General features: G+C 37.7%; 1 long non-coding RNA gene across 11 annotated transcripts in view; it reads right to left on the bottom strand.

Moving 5' to 3' along the window:
• Positions 1-589: 589 nt before the first annotated feature.
• Positions 590-13,003, bottom strand: part of LOC123287560 (uncharacterized) — a 121,031-nt gene continuing 108,617 nt past the window's right edge. For 10 of the 11 annotated variants that reach the window (XR_011504141.1, XR_011504145.1, XR_011504140.1 and 7 more), the window contains 2 exons: positions 11,789-11,974; positions 590-9,960 (listed from right to left, as the gene is read on the bottom strand). This is a non-coding gene — a long non-coding RNA (uncharacterized lncRNA). The remainder of the gene's footprint in view (positions 9,961-11,788; positions 11,975-13,003) is intronic. The other variant, XR_011504142.1, reaches the window with a different exon arrangement.

The following is a 13,003-nucleotide window of genomic DNA, read 5'->3' as shown; positions in this document are numbered from 1 at the left end:
CCTAAATTTAATTATATTGTTCAGTTGGGTATGTTGTAATACTTGTAAAATATAAAATAGATTGTTCAGCAAGATCCTGCTGCCAGAGAAAACATTACTAAGTGGTTCCTCTAGATAAGTTTGGCCAGAGTGTAACACCTAGGAGCTGCCTTCCTCAGCTCTGGAACCCCCTCACCTGATTCACTTCTTCTCATGAAGCTATAATGGGCCTGAAGGGAGATGGGTTTATCAATGTGGTCCCATGGTTGTCTGTAAAATTTGCAAAAGTAAAATGCTTTTCCTGCAATTTAAGTGCAATAGAACTATCTCTTTTTAGTCTTATCTCCTTTCCACCAAACTCACTTCGTGCTGGAGATGTTAGAGTGGCTGCGGCATTTTTCGGGTTCAACTAAGCAGAGGTTGAGTTAAGACCATGACATTTAACTGTATTTTTCAAATATGTTTTAGAATGTTTCAATCAAACAAGTTAGAAATGACAGATTCCCAATTTTCTCATATAGGAGAAACTTCACATTTTTAAATTTATTCATTAAAAAATAAAAAAATTAATTAATGAAGTATAAGGAAACAGTCATAAAGATGAGTAAGAAATCAAGAGAAATTAATCTGTCATCGAAAAGTGAATTGTCACAAAAAAAATCAGATTATACCAAAGGAAATAATTCATTAAGAAAAAGAGATATATTTATAAGAAAAGTAATGAATAGACTCTTGGATTATTTGATAATACAAATAATGAAGAGAAGCAAATTCTATGCACACATTGGAAAAATATTTAAAATTCTCCTCACTTGACATGAAATATTGATATGTACATATATGTAAAATCACTTGGAGGGCTTGTTAAACACAGATTGCTGGGTTCCGCCCTCAGAGATTCTGAATCAGTGGCTCTGGAAAGGTCGGTGGGTAGGGTCCGGAGGAGATGAGAACTTGCATTTCTGATAAGTTCCTGGGTGATGTTGATGTTGCTGATTCAGGGGCCACACTTGGAGAACCACTGATATTTTTTACACAATGATCTCATGTTTCTTCTTTCTTTTGCCTTTATTGTTGTAAACTTAGTAGCCTGTTCCATACTTAAACAAATGGCTATCAGTAAATATTGTCTTACACTAAAAGGGATAATATTCTGATTGCTTCTGCTTATTTACTCTCTGCTTTCTTGTATAGAAATCATTGTCTCCAGAATATGTTTACCACCACCTGTTGTCTTCCACCAGTTAATTTCTGACCTTAATGGTGCATACTTGAATTCTGAAGAATTCAGATGGAAAATTACTGCCATGTTCAACGTTTTCAAGAGTTTGTATGAAACCACTTAAATATTTTTTTAATTCAAAAGATAAAGCAAAACCTGAGAGTCATTGCGTAATGAAAAAGCTTGTTATTTTCAACATGGTCAGAATGATCATATGACCGAATGTGACAATTATGCTTACTGAGGGGGTAGTTATATTTTATGAAATTGAGGTTTCGGTTAACTGTTCCAGAGAACCCACATGAGTGAGTGAATTTAGGGCATTTAAGTCATTTTTACTCAGTTGACAAGGTGATAATTGATTCTAGATTACTTGGCACATGTAACTGTCCCTGGCAAGTTTCTGAGTTCTACCAGATGTTGCGCACTGCTTTTAGAATGGTCATGAACAGCTTCTCATGAGTTGTGTGTCACTCCACTGCTGCAGGGAAACAAAAACTTCATGCTTCATTTCATCAAAATGTGAATCCTTGGGCATCCGTGTCTTATATAGCGCATCTCTTACTCTCTGATGGGGACAGAAACCAATTCACTGATCTGCACAGTGGTTGTATGTCACTGATTTAGACCCAAAACTATAATTTAAGCAGATTTAAGTGAAAACTCACCTCCTTCCATGACAAACTAATGTTTCCATTTTTCATCTTTAAAGTTTACACGCAAAATGTAACACAGATGTCCTCATATGTTTTATAAAGGAACATGAGCAAAGTTTTGTGACTCATGGAAAAAAGCAGACAGTCCCACTTGCAACCTTCCTGATATGGTATTGAATTTTATTATTGCTTCCAAAAAAGACTTTTAAGCAGCAAGTAAGGGACTTCTGTGAAGATGAAGTGCACATGCTCTTCCCTATTCCTCCTGTTAAGTGTCCCCTGGACATTATGTATAAGACAAACGTAAGAAAACTCTGAAAGGTTGAGAGAAAAAAGCAAACCTCCCGTCTCAAAGAACAATATGGTGATGAGTTCTTGGGGATTTTTCTGTTTTGTGGTTTTTGGCTTTTTGCCTCATGTATCCCCAAATTTGGAACTGAAGAATCTAGTTACCTGGAAAGGCCAATGGATACAGACAAAAAGACCAAAAAAACAAAAACAAAAACAAACCAACAGAAGCCTGTTCTCTATAGCCAAAAGACCAGGTAAGGGACATCCTAGAAAGACAGAAAAATTTTAAGCCATAACTGCATGACTTCAGTCAAACACCACAGAAGAAACTTTGACTCCATCACCACTTATGCAGGCAAAGGCCAAGAGGGGAGCCTAGACTTCACCCCATCCAGCAGTGACGAGTCTCCTCTCTGTCCCTACTGGGCTGGATCAGAGGAATGGAGTGTCAGGACGCGCTCCACTACCCACTGGTAAAGAGGCCACTCCCCTCCTCCAGAGGTCAGTGGAGGCCACTTGCAGAGCAGTTAGGAGGAGCTCCTGCCCCTCCCAGACAGGGAGGTATCCGTGGCTCATCGTGTAGTGCTGGAAAGTAAGAAAATACTCAAACAACAATAGCAACAACAAGAAAAAAACCACATTGATGCAGGTATGTCAAACGGGCAAAGGAGCCAACTGAAAGAGCTCCCAGGGACCAAAGCTGGAAAACCTTGAGGAGCAAGATAAATTTTTTAAAAACCTTGGATTGTAACCCAAAGTACAAAGTAAGTATCAGTGAGTCCATCCTGATATAAATAAATGATTGACTAAATTAACAAATGGAAGAGAAGAGGCAAATTTCCTATGCAGAAGAATTCCAAATACTTTATGTAGAGAGGGGAGCATAACTCCCCACTGCTTAATGTGGCCTGCACATAGCGACTTCCTTCCAAAGAGCACAGCATGGAAAGGGGGAAAAAACCATGACCTTCAGTGCAGAAACGTCACACACACTACCTCAGCCAGGTGATCAAGGTCAGCATCAACAGGAATAAATCATGTGTAGCCTGCATATGTATTCTCGATATGATGTGGTGAAAATGGCACTTTACCTCTGTGGTCTTCCTCCCCAGCACACATGACCCTAGTGTAATCATGAGAAAAACATCATAAAGTTCCAATAGAGACATATCCTACAACAATACCTGGCCAGGACTTCTCAAGAACTGTCAAGGTCATCAAAACAAGGAAAGTCTGAGAAATTGTTGTAGCCAAGAAGAGCCGAAGGAGAAATGGTGCCTTAATGTAAGATGGTGTCCTAAAATGGGATCCTGGGAGAGGAAAAGGACATTAGGTAAAAACTAAGGAAATGTGAATAAAGTATGGACTTTAGATAATTGGTTTATTAATTGTAACAAATATACCATAGTTACGTAAAATGTTAATAGGGGAAACTGGGTGCATAGTATATGGTAACTCTGCACTATCTTCTCAAATCTTAAATAAAGCCTATTTTTAAAAAGTAAGAAGAGACTTGATGTTACTAATCAGAATTTAATTAAAAGTCAAATCTAGAGTTCCTAATGATAACTTTGAGCAAAGCAAACTTAAGAAGATCTACACGGCAAATTACCATCTTATTGCACCTATGTGAATAATCAGGCCAAATTTAATAAGATTGAGATAACCATTATTTTGAACAAAAGTAATCTTTCTTTTTAGATTATCTTTGATCACAAGGGGGTGACTATAGAGAGAAATTTTATTTCAATAGAAAACCATGAACACCGTTCTGGGTTATCAGATTCTAGCCCTGCTCATTGTCTTTGAAATAGTATTTCATACCTGTTTATAAATTGTAGGTAACTGATGAATACACAAACTCTGTCTTGTTTGGTTGAGATTTAGTTGACTTCCTTCTCCACTCTCAAAAACTAGTTCCATTACCCACCCGTAAATTAGACTAGGTACTGTTACATTGCACAAATTGTCAACCCTTACCAAACTTGCAATTCTTCCAGTTCCCTTCACTATCTGGCTACAGCCCTCCAAACTAATGTTTCCAACTTTTCTCCTTCCCTCCTGACTTGGTATCACTGGGAACAAAAACCCGACTGCACGTGCCCTTATGGAGACTCTAGGTTACCTTGTTGCTGGCCTTTCCCCCAGGATCCGTAGAAGCACTGCAAGCTAAAGCCTGATGACATAGTATCAGTAACGAAGGACTCATCACCACGGCGGGTCAGATTTTTCCCTGGACACGTTGCTCTCTGGGCATGTGACCTGTGCAGTCACAAAGGGCCCCGCACTCAGAAGGGTTCCACACTTGGTTCAATACTCTGTTGTTGACATCTCGAAATTCTTAATAATTTTTGAACAAAGGGACCTGCATTTTCATTTTGCACTGGGCACCACAAATTATGTAGCTGGTCCTGACTATGAATACTACAGTGGTATTTGTGGTAAGAACTTTTTCCGTTGATCAACATTACACAGGTGGAAAAGTGAGGGTAAATGTTTACCAAATAAAGTCCTGTCATATTTCTTGATCATCAACTTTCTAAGCCTACAATGCAAATCGTATTTACACTGTCACTGCTGTAACACACATAAATATGAATATGACTCTAACCAACTATGCATTGTGAACAGTCAATCATAGGACACAAGCCCAATTCACTGACTTTAATAACTGATGTGAACAAAATTGCTGCTCATAGAGAAAACTGTCAGTGAGGTCAACTTTATCCTGGAATCCTCCACATTCCCTTTCTGCCCACCTTATCCTCTTGCACTTTCCTTCAGGAAGAAAGTTCCTCCCATTTCCAATCTGTTTTCACGATAAGAGTCTCACATGTTGTTTTCATCTTACAATGAATTTTCTCCAATTAGTAGCTCATTTTGGAATATTTTTATTTGTCAACTCACTTCTAATCCTGGGATGCAACATCCTCTCCAGTCAAGAAATTAGAAACATCGAGTTTGAAACCGACAGAGACTTTCCTGAGGTCTCTGAAGCTTTGCTAAGGTAAAGTATAGACCTACTATTAAATGATATATTTATAAAACGGCAGAATTTTTCCAAAAGGATATTTGCCATGATTATTTTAGATTAAAATTTTTGTAAACTATAAAAAGAAGCTGAATTCATATGTTACTAATATAGTTTGACTTAAACAGAAAAATTATTCTGACTTCCAAACTTCTAGATGTTTTTTTTCTTTAGAAGTTTCATTTATTTCTTGGTTTTTATAAACTATTGGTTTTGTAAGGGTTTAGATTGAGATAAATAGATGGATTATAAATCTCTGTCTCTAATGAATTGCTTTACTCAATTCACAAAGACTTACTTTATTCCATTCACAGGTAACTTTACAAAAGAGGGAAAATATCTAAATTTACAGTATAGCTGTTGGCATAATGTCCTTATCTGACCAAATTTTGACCAGAAAAAATGCCATATTTCTACTAAAATAATAAAGCATCCATAAATACCTCAATGCATGAGATAGCACTTCACTTGGCAACCTGTCCCGGGAGGTGGGACAAATGGAGGATCTTTGGTGCTCGGCAATTCCCTGCTGTTCCAACAGCTCAGGATCACCCGTACGTTGACCTGGTTTATGACAGATAGAGCTTATCGAAGAAGGAACTGAAGGCATTTTATACTGCTATGTATTTTTGTATTTTTGTCTTAGGTAAATTGACATATTGCATTTCAATAGCTCTTTGAGATACTTAATATTTGTTTGTGGTATTAGAAATCAAAACACTAAATGTTTTTATATCCAGCACCTCTTCTCTGACCTGCACAGTTTTCAACCTTTTCAAAGCCAACTTCATCTTTCTTTTTAATGTACCTGTACTGTAATAGAAACATCATTTACACATAATCAAGGGTCTGTTTTCTAAAAGAAAACATCCTATCTTTTTCTTCCATAAGAAAGTATTGCAACATGATAGTCCATATAGAAGAGTTAAATAAAATAGTTTCTTCCTAATTTCCGCGTTACAACATGCATTCTGGTTCAATTTCTAATCTCAAATATGTATTCTAGCCTTTTATTAATTTCACTGGGAAATATACTCAAAACGTATTTGAAGAGAAAATTGCACCAGAGGTTGATAAACCTTTCAAGGATAAAGGTACAATTGAAATATGCAGTGAGATCTATATCTTCATTATTCAAATGATGTTAAATGTCCATCAGGGTTATACAATGATTTTTCTTAGTGTCTCAGATACTTGATGTGTAAGTAGAGGTTATGCTGTTCTGGTTTTCTGCGGTCTGGTCTCCCGGATGTACAGAGCATACAGGTCAGATACTGATGTCATTGCTTATACATCTCACTAGATGGCGCCAGGAGCATCTAAAATAGCTGACTACCACACACCAGTGTCCTGAAATATTTATTTCATTTCCTTAAATCGCAGAATATTCCACTTCCGAATGAAAAAGATATTTTTAAATTACTTCTGTACATTTTGTGTGTTTATGTATACCTAACAAAAGCTCTTCTTTCAATATTTAAAAACACCACAGAATTTCATTAGAAATTGTACATTTTTTACCTATTTAAGCATTGCCAACTTTTTTCAGACTGGCTTTCCTTCTTTGCTTAAGAACTATTTATGAAGATTACTCTGCTGAGTATCATTCTGCCAGGCTGCTAAGGCTGCACTTATAGTACCTTAAAAGCTTATTTTTTCAGAATGTATAAATGTCCACAAGAAAATTAGAAATAGTGGCTGATAGAAGGTAAAGTGCTTTATCTAAAGTCAGATAAACAAGCTAATGGCCACACTGGACCCAACTTTTCAGCCTACATAATCAGGAATCATTAAATTACAGTTTTTCTGACCCTAAAGACTTAGTGCGTGAAGCAAGCAGTGAAGTGGGTTGGAAAATCATGGCCTCAAACAAACAGAGTGGAATCCTTCATTTTGCTGATGTTGGGAAACAGTTTCTAATTTCCAGACTGCTGACTCTCCATTAAATAGTTGAAGTTTATCGGCGTATAATTTCCACTAGTATATAGGACAGATTGTTTTTCTGCTTATTTCTTATTTGATTAAAGTGTCAGTGTTACGGATCAAGTGAATGTGAGGGACTGGATGCTCGCAGGGTTGGCATGAGCTCTCCTTTAGTACAGGTAGAAGGATAGCCTGAGAAGGGGGGCGAGGAGAGAGGAGCACAGAGACAGCCCTACACAGTTAAGCCCAGGAGGATGTTCAAGAAGACAACGAGAAACCTAGCATTCGCTTGAAGGTGTCAGTTACACCAGATGCTCTCTCACAGTTGGCCCCAGGGATTTTTGCAATGCCTTAAAGGCAAATTCTTTGGACACAAATATGTTTTGATTCGTTAGCACCTGCTGATGTTTTGCACAGAACTGTCGTGGAACGAGATACTTTCTGATCAAATAGGTCAAATAATTAAAACCTTATTTTGGTTATCAATCGAAGATCTTTGCTTTGATTCAATTGCTCATTTATCTCTATATTTATTTAATAATCTGAAGGCTGGTTTGTGCAAAGAATATTCAAAGCGGTGAGGACTACTTTTTAAAAATAGGTTTAAATGAGTTTGACTTCTGGAAAAAAAATCTGCCATTTTGGAACAAAAAGGCAAGTGAATGGACATCTTTTGTAACATTTAATAGGTCTCAACAATATATACTACACAAGTAGAAGGCAAAGATATGTGTTTGTCTTAGGAGTGAATTCTAAATTCATAGATTGTTTACTGATTTCCAAACAATTAGCTCTGAAGCCATATCCGATATTGAGAAAGCATGAAACTCTACTGGTTGCTAGGCATGTGATCCTAGGTGGGATATTAACACCTCTAAGTCTCAGTTCCTTGTCTCTAACGTAGGGATAATACCTACCTTTCACAGGTTGTTAAAAGGATTAAGTGAATTTAAATGTCTAGCTCAGCCTGGCACTTACTGGATGCTCAGCCGATATGATATAATTTTCTCCCTTCCCCCAGCTCCCTTACTTACTCAGAGTGATGGGGGTATTATTTAAAAATGGGCAGGCATGCACTAAATGAAATGCATTTAAAAATAATAAAACAATCTTTATTTTGTCAATGGGAATATTCACTATAACTGAACAATGTAAATTTCTTTAAAAACATATAACTGCCTGTTTTCCATTTCTCTAAAGTAGAAATTACTCAAACAGAATATATCAGTGTCTCTTGTAGTCTTACCTAACAGTTCTATAAGATGATAGCTGTTTGCCTCCATTTTTTCACTTGTCTAGAAAGTGGAAAAGAAAGGGAATGCAACTGCCCCTGGCACCCACTCCCCTACGCCACCTGGGTAATTCCCCTTGGTACTGCATAAGACAAAGTGAATCAGACAATTAAAGAGATGATTTCATTCAGGCTATTACAATAGGAAGAGCCCCTTCTCCCCCTAGATGCAAAGATCAGAGTGTCTTGGAAGGTCGTTTGGCCTTAGACTTTTACAAGGAGGAGCAGACAAGTTACAAGTAAGGGGATTTATGGTTAGGATTGAATTGCCATCAGGGGAAATTCAGTGATTAGCTGAATGGGAAATGTTTGTCTCTGAGTCTAGCTAGTTTCAGGAGGACAAACAGTTCTAATCTTAGCTAATCACTCATGAGACAAAGAATAGAGAATTGGTTAGGAGTGAAAGGAGACAGATTTGTGTCTGGTTATGTCAGCAGTTTCAGGCAAAAGGGGAAAAGTCTATATTTGTCCTTGTTACAGGTAAACAAGGGAGACCTCCAGGAGTCTTCTAGGACTCACGAGAAAGAGTGGACAGCAAGTCTCATCTAAGTCATATGCGGGAGGGTGGTTCTTTTCAATAGGCTGTTTTCCAGAACACAAAATTGTGGGAGATTTTGGGGAGATCTCTTAGCCTTCACTATTTTCTGGAGCTCAGGTAAAGTTCAACATTGTCAGTCCCCTCTACCTTTTTGTTCAAGAAAAATGAATATCATTCACTGCTGAACAACTCAGAGGTGACCATGAATCTCCACAGTGAGATGAACCGGGGTCTAAGAAATACTCTTGTGAGGACTCCTGTTGGAGTTGTACCTGCAAAATTAATTGAATCCTCTACTGAGAAGTAATGGCAAGGTCAGTTGTCTTAGAACCCTGGAGATCAGTCCTGTTAAACGGGAGAGGGCTTAAATGAAAAATAGAAATATTAATATAAAAAGTTAGGTTAAAGTGAAGAGCCAGGAGTTAAACTCTGAGAATATTCAGTCCAGTGGATTCCAAGGGTTGGTGGATGGAACTCTTGATTATGGAGCACAGCTCATTGAGTTTCTTGAAGTTAAGACATCAGTGCTCTTAGTGATGTCTAGTCTTGGTTACTTCTTGTATAAGGACATGCACAACTCAAGCGTTTCACAAAACTTCCTTAGTGGTCCACACAGTGACTTGTTCAGGGAGAAATCCAGCCCATGCATGTTCTTCTGTGGTGATACGTCTTTCAGGGTTGATACCATGTCGACAGGCTTTAGCTCTCAGTGTTTCTTCAGATCCTGGAGGGAAAGGCCAGCAATAAATAACGTAGAGTCTCTATAAGGATCTGCGCAGTCAGGTTTTTCTTCTTGGTGGTGCCAAGTTAGGAAGGAAGGAGAAATGTGGAAACATGTGTTGGAGGACAGCAGCCAGATGGCAAAGGAACTGGAAGAATTGCAAATTTGGTAAGGGTTGACAACTTGTGCAAGGTAGCAGGATCCAGTCCAATTTACAGGTAGGTAATGAAACTACTTTTTCCACAGTGGAGAAGGAAGTCAATTAAATCTCAACCAAACAAGACAGAGTTTGCATATCCATCAGTTGCCTGCAATTTACAAAGAAGTACAAAACAATTCAAAGACAAAGAGCATACTGCTATGTCAATGATCATTAGCCATCCTACTCAAGCCTCCACATTGAAAGACCATCTTAAACCAAACATCAAACTCTCAGTTAATATCAGAACTTGACCTTGCCTTTGAAGACACAGCCAAAGCTCTAAGTGGTATTCTCTCTTCCTTCCCACAATAAGCAAATACACTTAACTTTGTCTTGTCAACAAGTTGTGTGAATGATATATGTGGCAAGATGGCATTTGACAATTAAATATCAAATTCTGTTGGGTTGAGGAGTTGAGTGGCTTTTGGGTACCAATAACGAAAAGGAGGCCTAAATATGGAACTGAGTCAGATTTTCAACTGAAACATCTTCCTAAGAAGAAGATCTTGTGTCTTAATTAATCTTAGACTTAAGAAATTTGAGGCAAGTTAAATTTGAGGCAGTGTGAGAAACAGATTACATTTTGTGTTTGTATATCAAACAAAATTTACTCAAGTCTTTAGAGAGGTTGATTCAGTTAGGTTAAGTTTGTTTTATGCAATGTTAAACTCTATTAAACAGGCTTTGTGAACCTTCTCTAGCATGGTCATGAAAAGGAAATCTTTAATCTGGGACTAATCATAACATCCAAACAAATAAAATTCTGATTTTAAATTTAGTAACCATTTGTGTTGCATTTAATTATGCTTAAAATCAACATAATTTCTCACTAAAGTTAATTAACCACCACCACCACCATAAAAATTCGGGAGAGCAGCTTCCATGTAACAATTTTAAAATATATATTTTCTGACTCTTTGAGGTTATAGGAGACTCTTTAAAAATTAGAACACTTGAATATAAAAATATTTCCTGATTTCTGCATCTGGTAATTCCTTTAAATAATGTTTTTATTCCAAATTTTGTTTGAAAAAGGTTTATGTAATTCCTATTAAAGGGGAATACTTATTATTCATATGAATAGACCTGTGAGATTACATGTTGAATACCCAAGGGCACAGATGAAACTCCGGCCTATGGTCACTGCATTTCTGGGTACAGTGCTTGTTCATATTCTGAGTTTCTTGGGTACACGAGTATAAAATGATACTATCTTTATCATTTGGTCATTTCCACCCAGTTCAGAGCCAAGCTCTTCACGGCTTCCATGCTCTTTTAGTAGCTTCAGTCAAAACTCAGTTTGCTTAGAAAATATGTGTGACACAGAGGGAGGAAACAATGATTTTAAAAAGATGAAGAAAAGGATAATAAATTAGAGATACCAAAATGTAGCTCTGAAGCTAAGATATTTTCCAAAAGTATTATAAATGAGAACAAAAGTTGGTCCTGTCTTAATATAATCAAAATCTAGGAAAATCTTTAGCCATGAAATTTCCTGTTTTGTTCCCAGTGTTTTGTCAATATTATAAACACATAGACAATAAAATAAAAACAATTGAAAAAATACAACCACAGCCAAGGGGGAAAAAATCAATAAACACATCTAGAAACTAAAACTTGTTTTCTGTTATGTTTGGACAATCATAAACAGGAGTGTGTTAGGAGATTATTCCCCTCCCCTGCCTCAGGCTTTAATTTCTGAGGTTGTGACTGTAGCTCGGCAAATGGATTAACAGCTCACTTTGGCTTTCAAGTCACTGGTGAGGTACAATTGTGACTGAGCTAGTGGGAATTACCGAGTAACGTTTATGAGACTTACCTAACCATTGTGCTTGTCTGTAAATGTCAGAATGAACTACTTATTAGTATTTCATGGGTACAATCAATACCACTAAAGGAAGTTAAACAAATTTGACTAGAAGTTTAAAACATACTTTTGGGGCCAGCCCGGTGGCGCAGCAGTTAAGTTCACACGTTCCACTTCAGAGGCCCGGGGTTCACCAGTTTGGATCCCGGGTGTGGACATGGCACCGCTTAGCAAGCCATGCTGTCGTAGGCGTCTCACATATAAAGTAGAGGAAGACGGGCACAGATGTTAGCTCAGGGCCAGTCTTCCTCAGCTAAAAAGAGGAGGATTGGCAGCAAATGTTAGCTCAGGGCTAATCTTCTTCTTCTTCTTCTTCAAAACAAAATACTTCAAAGGTACTTTGGATTAGAACTGGCAACATTTTTGCGAAATAACCATTGGAACACACTTCAAGGCTACATACTTCAAGTTATTCTACTGTGACACTCTTAATATTTTCACTAGGAGGTGTATTTTTTATCTTTCTAACTGTTCTATTTGCCTCTTTTATTTACTTGTACATAATATACACCTATATGTGTCTATTCACTGAGATAATAATATTTTTTGAGTGTCTCCTATGCCACTCAAATGATGGAGATCTGCTCCTGTCCTCACAGACCTTCTGGTCTAGAGAAGGACGCAACTACAATACACTGTGGTGAAATGTGATAAAATGGAGAAAGTTCAGTATGATTTGGAAGCCTCAAGGAAGGGCACCAAACAACTTTAGGAACGGAGAAAAGAGGAGTCAGGAAGGCTTCCTGGAGAATGTAGCAAATAAGGTGAAAAGGTAAGTAGGAATAAGGCGTGTAGAGGTGGCAAGAGAGGATGGTCACCAGCAGAGATCTTCATGGGTCCTATATATTCGTAGGCTGTGACTGAAATCAATCAATAGCAGACTGTGAGTACTTTCAGAGCTAGAACTCTCCCTTATTTATTTATGTAAACTTGCTGCCCTGTTCAGGGGTTGGCGCTTAATAGGTTTCCTGTAAACGTGTGATCAAAGAAATAAAGGGAAAGATTCAGATAGTTATAGCGTATCCAGGAAGTAGGCACGAATCTGTTAGAGGATGAGATTTCCTGATACCCTTGTACAAGTGATCCTAGTAGGTCACGAAAGTTAAGTTCATCAGGTCAAAGATCCTTAAGAGTCATGCCTTCTGACAGGTATAAATCATGACTCAGGCGAGACATGTTTCTCGTGCTAAGATGGGCCATAGGACAAGAGTAGATCGAGATGAGAGTTAGAGGTTGGTGCATGAATCAAAGAAAAGTTGTGAACTAGCTGGAAGAAAGTCAT

The sequence above is a fragment of the Equus asinus genome, chromosome 1, assembly GCF_041296235.1.
Source record: "Equus asinus isolate D_3611 breed Donkey chromosome 1, EquAss-T2T_v2, whole genome shotgun sequence".
Taxonomy (NCBI): Eukaryota; Metazoa; Chordata; class Mammalia; order Perissodactyla; family Equidae; genus Equus; species Equus asinus.
The sequence above is the reverse complement of the archived record's forward strand: the minus strand, read 5'-3'. Positions and strand labels throughout refer to the sequence as shown.